Source organism: Tasmannia lanceolata, unplaced genomic scaffold (genome assembly GCF_043159265.1).
Source record: "Tasmannia lanceolata isolate RefF3 unplaced genomic scaffold, GAP_Taslan_0.1 ptg000008l, whole genome shotgun sequence".
Taxonomy (NCBI): domain Eukaryota; kingdom Viridiplantae; phylum Streptophyta; class Magnoliopsida; order Canellales; family Winteraceae; genus Tasmannia; species Tasmannia lanceolata.
In genome coordinates this window covers 49,037,837-49,045,417 of record NW_027518685.1, presented here as the reverse complement: position 1 = coordinate 49,045,417, position 7,581 = coordinate 49,037,837, and the positions used below count along the sequence as shown (strand labels likewise).

The 7,581-nt window shown below is 38.8% G+C and overlaps 1 non-coding gene across 1 annotated transcript; it reads left to right on the top strand.

Annotated features, from left to right (window-relative positions):
- The first annotated feature begins 7,224 nt into the window (after positions 1 to 7,224).
- Positions 7,225 to 7,331, top strand: LOC143885669 (small nucleolar RNA R71). The gene has a single exon (XR_013253536.1). It is a non-coding gene; the product is annotated as a small nucleolar RNA R71 (small nucleolar RNA).
- Positions 7,332 to 7,581: the final 250 nt, after the last annotated feature.

Here is a 7,581-nt window from a genome sequence, read left to right as displayed (position 1 = left end):
TCAGAGAGAGTCAGAAGAAGAGAGGGAGCCAGTTTGTTCAGGGATCGAGCAGTGGTGTGAGGCCTCGACCGTCCGGTAGCTATCAGAGTTCTGCATTTCTGCCTCGTCCGCCGAGTGTTCCAACTTTTACCCAGGAGGTGCAGAGTCGACCCCCTCGGTCTGTTTGTCGAGTTTGTGGGTTGGGTCATTCGACCCGAGTTTGTCGGAGAGCTTCCGGAGCTTGTTTTCGCTGTGGCCAGCAGGGCCACATGATTTCTCAGTGCCCCATGGCAAACTCTACATCTGCCTCCTCTTTTGTTTCGAGACCCGGATCTTGTTTTCGTTGTGGCCAACAGGGCCACCAGATGGCTCAGTGTCCTATGCCAGAGTCTGCCTCTGCTTCTTCCTTTGTTCCGAGACCACATCAAAGACCTCCTTTTCCATCGGCTTCTTGGGTCCCGAGAGGATCAGCACAGTCTGTAGGGGGCCAGAGAGCCCAGTCTTCTCAGAGTTCATTCTATCCGCCTACTCCGATTGGTCACCAGAGTGGTGGCAGACCCAGAGCGCTAGGTCGCGTATTTGCTTTGACTCATCAAGATGCTGAAGCATCAGGCACGGTGGTGTCAGGTACGATATCTATTAATTTCTTTCCTGCTTGTGCTTTATTTGATCCGGGGGCTACCCATTCATTTGTTTCTACTACTTTTGTGCTTGAGCATGGGATTCCGTTAGTTCCTCTTGAGGTTGACTTAGCTATCAGTACACCTATCGGTGGAGTTTTGTTGACAGATAGGATCTGTCCTCAGTATTTTATTCGTATTTTAGACCGAGAATTTTCTGCAGACTTGATTATTTTAAGCTTCCGAGATTTTGATGTTATATTTGGTATGGATTGGTTGTCTGAATGTTTCGCTTCCGTCGATTGTCGGGCAAAGAGAGTTGATTGAGAAATTAAATAACCGCAAGTGCACGGATCGTGTAAATACGGGTCGAACTCAAGGAAGAGAAATCTAGTTGTCAATCCTATTCTTTTACCGATTAGAATACTAGCTATGATATAATGTTGCCTGGAATGGACTCAGGATTTCCGTGGACTTAGACCTCGGAGCCAACACTATATATAAGCGTGTATTCTATTCAATCTAAGAATCGGATTCAACTACGATCTTGATTTGGAAATCTTAATTTAAGCAAAGTGTACCAAAATTCTAATGATCTTGATTAACTACTTATCTAATCTGATTAGAAAACTAAAATTCTAAAGGCCTAAATTAATTGAAAAATTGCGAAAGTATTTTGGAATAGTGTAAAAACCTTAATTCAATATAAAAGATTACTTAGGGTTAGAATCCACCATGGGTTTGGATTAGATTGATTAATTAAAACAATTCTTGAATTAGGTTGAAAATTCGATTAACTAGTCAATAAGGAATAAGATCAAAGGGATGTCATTCCTTATAAGTAATTAATCAAATCCACTCTCCAATTTACATTGATTATATAGAACTTTATATTTGTTAATCAACAATCATTCATACGAAAGGGGAAAGCCAATGGCATGAATGATTGGGATTTTCCAAACACAAACTCCTACACAATTTTTTCAATTGAGTAGATTGATTTAATTATAAATATTTCTCCTTCCCCATGGTTTCAACTAAACCCTAAGTAAATAGGATTTAGTTACTCATGAAAAAGGGAAGAAAAACAAAAATATACGAGATAGATGGGAGAAGAATTGCCATATAGAACTTGAAAGAAAATTAAACAAAAACTAATTACTTCTTCATAACTTGAATTGAAACAAAATTACATCAAATTGAACTTAAAATAAATAACAAAAATTAAATAGAACTTAGTCTTTTTCTCCTCCAACTTTGGTTGAATCCTTGATCGCCCTCCTTCAAGCCTTGGTATTGCCTTGGACTAGGATCTCGGACGGTTGGATCGTTCCTTGATTGAGAGAAAGAAAAGAAAAAGAGCAAGAAAAAAATAAGAGAGAGTAGAACATGGGAGAGAGTTGTAGAGAGGACCGAGAGAGAGGAGGAGAGCAAGAGGGATGTAGAGAGAATGGAGAGAGATAGCCGAATTCCACTATGGGAGAAAAAAAATGCCAAAGAAAGTCTTACGAGAATAATCCAGACCTTTTTGTCATCCTTTTATTGCAATATATAGAGGAAATCTCCTTCTATTTTCAGCTCCAAAGAGGTTCACAATCTTGGCATGTGGGTAAAGTTTTTTTGGAAACCCCAACTATCCTTGGCAATTTCAGCAACTTCACCATTTGTTGGTAATTTTAACAACTACTTCTTTTCTTCTTTACCATTTCACCAACTTTATACCTTGCTTTTGTAATTTTCTCTCTTCTTTTTGACTTTTCAACGTGGGAATGAGTGAGCTTTTTGAGCAACTTTCTTCTTCACTTTGGTAGTGGGTCCCATGCGCACTATAATAGCCACACTTCAACTTGGAAACTACCGTTTTGAACCAAAAGACGTGGGAGAGCTGCTATGTTTGGAACTTTAAGGTGGGTCCCACAGCTTGCATGCATGCATATAGAAAATACTATTCTTGCTTCATCCCAAAACGTCCAAAACGTGGCTACTAAAAAATTAAATAAAGTAACATGCTGTACCTATTTGGAAAGTTGCCACCATTCACATGCACAATAACACGTGGGTCCCACTTTTAGAATTTAGAAACTGCTATTGTTGGGCCACAACCGTGAGAACCAAAGTGGCAATTTTGGCAAGATGTAAAAATCAGTGAATAGGCAAGAGGTCGGTGGATTGTGGTTTTGGATGTGAGAAATGAATGGGTGAGATCATATGGGCTGCACTTTTGATCACTATAGACACCCAGTGTGAGTGTATCAACGTCAAAAAGGGAATGGAGTGATAGTTACGCACCCTTTTGATCACACTAGAATAGTGGGCCCACACCACTTTCTTAACGTATGAGAGAGAAAGAATCACACAGCATCTTGCATGGCTTTTTGCATGGCTGTAAATCACTACCACGTGCAAGACAATTCCAAATTTGATAGATGCCATTGATAGATGGCCAATTAATCTCACCCTTATGGAAAGTTTTTAGACGGGCAATCCACTTCTTAAGATAATCCAAACCATCCATTTTATGGAATACAAAACAAATGGTCGTGCCTCTTATTCCAGTCCCACAAGTTGATCCAAACCGTTCACTTAATGGGCAACTGCAAAATAAATGGGCCGTGCCGTCAAATCATTTTTATAGAGCAATCCGAACCGTTGAATTGACTAGCCACGACATAATCGGCCATGCTCCTCAACTCATTGCCAAAGGATGATTCGAACTGTCCGAATGGAAGGTACAAAGATGGCATCCCAAATTATCATTCCCATAGGCTGACGTTAGCTCTTCAAGCTACATATGGTGGGGCCTACACTAGGCTTGGTTGATTCCCATTCCAATTCAGCAATTTCTTTCCATTCAACAACTGATTCCAGCACAATTCCAGCAGCTTTTCAGTAACCTGATTCCATTTCAGGAACCTGATTCCAGCAGCATTGAATTCATATAGATCCTTGAATTCTCTTTGCAATTCCATCTCTTAGCCCTATTTTCTATGAAAATCCAGAAAACAACCTGAAACACCAAAAACACACAAAATACCTTAGTAGCACCGATTTAAATGAGATAAATGCGTGCTTTTCCTACCTATAATTCACACATAAAAGTGCTCATCAGATTCCCCCATACTTAAGCTTTGCTTGTCCTCAAGCAAACAAGAAGAAAATAAAGAAAAATAGGAACAAAATAAAATCCTAACTCACTTTCGTAGGAATCACGATTGCACTTAGCAGGTGCAATAAGCCTTTAAACCCCTAGGTTACCCTAGTGGACGAGTTTTGTCTCGTGAGTGTTTGCAGTGAATATACACACAAAATTCTAAAAATAAACTTTTCTTTCCAAATCTCCCTATAGAATAAAGCTAAAAATTTCTAATCCTTTTTATTTGTTTGATAAATTACTCAAAAATAGAAGAACAAGAATACCTATATACTTAAACTTTGCATCCTATCCCAAGTCGGAAAAATTTGAAAAAATATTTTAATCAAGGAATCCTCTTTTGAATTTGTCCTACTTTGCTCCCTTAAACTTGCCTCTGATGTAATCGTACCATAAAAGAAATTTGATTCGGAAACTTCGTAGAAAACTTACAAATTTATATGGTCCACCATACTTTCAACTTTTCCCATAGTTTCTAAGAATAGAACTCATTTTTTTTTTTGGTAATCCTCTACTGCTTTTGGCGTGAATGACATGCAGGGCATGCACCAGACACCCAGGCTACTAAGCAGTGTCCGACTAATCTTTGATTTGCATATGTCATAGACATTGATGCATATGAGTCCAAACTTTACCTTTGATTACGTGCAATGCTTTGATTTATTAAGCTTTCTAATTGACCCATGTATGTAGTTTTCAGTCAGTTGCTCTCAAGCCAGTTGGCTTTAAGGAACTAGGCATAAAAACCCTTCAGACTTAATAGCTCATGTCAAAAAGGCTACAAATCAAAACTATAATCAAGAAGCAAACTTTCTAAAAATCATTCTTTCTTTCTTTTGTTTCAACCTTTCTTTCCTTTTTATCCATACCATATAAAAAGCAAGTTTCTATTTCTATTTCTTATTCAAATCCTTTTAAAAGAAAGATTCCAAAAGAAAACAAAACTAAGAAAGGAAAGTATTCTTTCTAATTTTTTAAATTCCAAAATTAAAATATCCACAAACTTTCTTTCTTAAAATAGGAAAACAACTTTCTTTTTAAGAATACCATGTTCTTTCTAATTTGCGAAAAATTACCAAAAATAAAAAGAAAGGAAATTTTCTAACTTTAACTATAGAAAAGATTAGAAAAGAAAGTTTCTAAAAGCTACCCCCCCCATACTTGAATCATGCAGTGTCCTCAATGCATGCAAAAATAGAAACAAGGACAATAAAGAGAAGAGAGGGGCGTACCTTTTTCTTTTAAGAGAGATTTGAATAAAGAGGCTCATGAAGATCCATGACCTCTTCTAAATTAGATCTTGGTAACTCAACAAAGGACTTCAATCTGAGTAAATGAAACTTGTCCTTCCAAGTAGAGTCCTTATTTTCTTTTAAAAAATTAATTAACTCTTCTTCTTGGGTCGAGTTTAAGTCCATTTTGATTGTCACAGGAGATGTGCAAGTCTTACCCAAATATGCTTTTCTTAAATTTGAATGCAAAGGCGGCAAATTTAACTGTGGGGCCTTTTTGGGTGGAGGCTTGGGAAGGGGCGGAGATAGGGATGCTCCAAATTCTATTTGTTGGATGCTAAGGTCATCAGAAAAGGAGTCCCCTATATCTCTTGCATTCTCCAAGCCTTCTTCATCCAGAGCTTCTTCAAATCCTGCATTCAAAATATTTTCACAATTAGTCTCAGGAGAGGAGTGCAACATATTAATTTCTTCTTGTAAATTAGGTTGCTTACCTAATCTAAAAACATTAAAGTCCATGGAAGCATTCCCAAAAGTTAATTTCATTAAACCATTTCTACAATCAATTAAGGCGTTGCTCTTTGCAAGGAAAGGCCTACCAAGAATTATAGGAATTTGATCCTTGATATTAGCAACGGGCTCAGTTTCTAGCACAATGAAATCTACAGGAAATAAGAACTCTCCTACTTTAACTAGGACATCCTCAACCATCCCTTTCGGTTTCTTCATTGATCTATCCGCCAACTGAAGAGTGACGGTGGTGGGTTTGAGTTCTCCTAATCCTAATTGTTTAAAAACAGAAAGAGGTAATAAATTCACACTGGCCCCTAAATCTAAAAGAGCATGATTAATATGAGTATTTCCAATAGTGCATGCAATGGTAGGACATCCCGGGTCCTTGTACTTAGCCACCATCTGTTGAGACAAGATGGAACTAATGTTTGCAGCCAAGAATGCCTTCTTGGGTACATTAGACTTGCGCTTTTGTGTGCACAAGTCTTTTAAAACTTTGGCATAAGTCGGGACTTCGGAAATCGCATCTAACAATGGAATATTAATTTGCACTTGTTTAAACATATTTAAAATTTTCTCCTTAGCAGCCACATTTTTATTATTAGCAAGTCTCCTTGGAAAAGGAGCTTTAGGCACATACTCTTTTTCAGGTGGAGAAACTGCCTGCTCTGTACTTACCTGTTCGGGCTCTTCTTCTGAACCAATGGAGGATGACTCTTTACTTACCTTAATTGGAGATTCTTGAGCATCTTTAGAAGGTTCGGATCTGCCCTCCTCCCTTTGATATTCTCTGCCACTCCTTAAAGCAAATACAGCGTTACAGTGATCGGAGGGCTCCTGCTGCGGCAAGTTTGGTTGCATGGGATTCAACTGATTTACCTGTGGTTGTTGATTCCCATTTATGGCCACATTCCTTGGATTAGGAATTGGTTGACTTGGCATCTTCCCCTTTTCCCTTTCATGCAAGGCCATGGCAAGTTGGGAGATTTGCTTCTCCATATTGTGTTGGCTTGTCATGAAAGTGCTAGTGAGAAGTTCTATGCTCTTTTCTAAGGAAGTTATGCGTGCCAACTCCCCTTGTTTTGGAAAACCCGATGGTTGCTGATTTGAAACATTATTTAAAATTGGGTTTTGAAAAGGTGGAGGTGTGGTTAGGAGTGGTCGAACATTCATAGAAGGGAAGGTGGGCCTAGGTTGGCCAAATTGGCCTTGACCTTGGAAATTTGATGGCCCTCCTTGATAATTCCCTTGATTCCAAGAAAAGTTGGGATGATTCCTCCATCCCGGATTATATGTGCTACTATATGGATTATTTAAAACCATGGCACTTGCATTTTCATTAGAATTACCAAATTTAGCAAGAGTTGGGCACTCTTCCATGACATGGTCCGTGGCTTGACACCAATTGCACATAGGAACACTATGTGCAATTTGATGGACCTGTGAAGGTCCTTTGACAACTATTGCTTCTAGCCTTTTGATTAGGCTATCAAGATGGGCCTCCTTAGCCACGGCACCCTCTATTAGAAATCCCTTACCTGTGTTGGCTCTCTCACCTTCTTGAGTGGATTCCCACTCTCTTGTTTTTTCCGCCAAATCAAGTAAGAAGTTCCATGCCGCGGCCTCATCTGTGAAAGATGTAAAACCGTTAGGACACATGGACTCAAGAAGTTGCTTTGTTTGGTAATCTATGCCCTCATAAATAATTTGGCATAAATGCCACACATCAATTCCATGGTGAGGACACTCTTGGAGTAGGTCCTTGAACCTCTCCATAAACTTAGAAAATGACTCTAATGGCTTTTGTTTGAATTGTAAAATATCGTTCCTAAGCTTATTAGTTTTATGTAATGGAAAAAACTTTTTTAGGAAAGCGACGGCGAACTCCTCCCAAGTGGTGATGGAGTTCGTTGGTAAGCCATAGAGCCACTTCTTTGCTCCATCCTTGAGTGAAAACGTAATAAACCGCAACTTTACCGCATCATCGGTAAGTTGTTGCAACTTAATCAAAGCACATACATCTTCAAACTCACGCAAAAATAAATACGCATCCTCCGAAGGGAGGCCATGAAAACGAGGAAGCAAA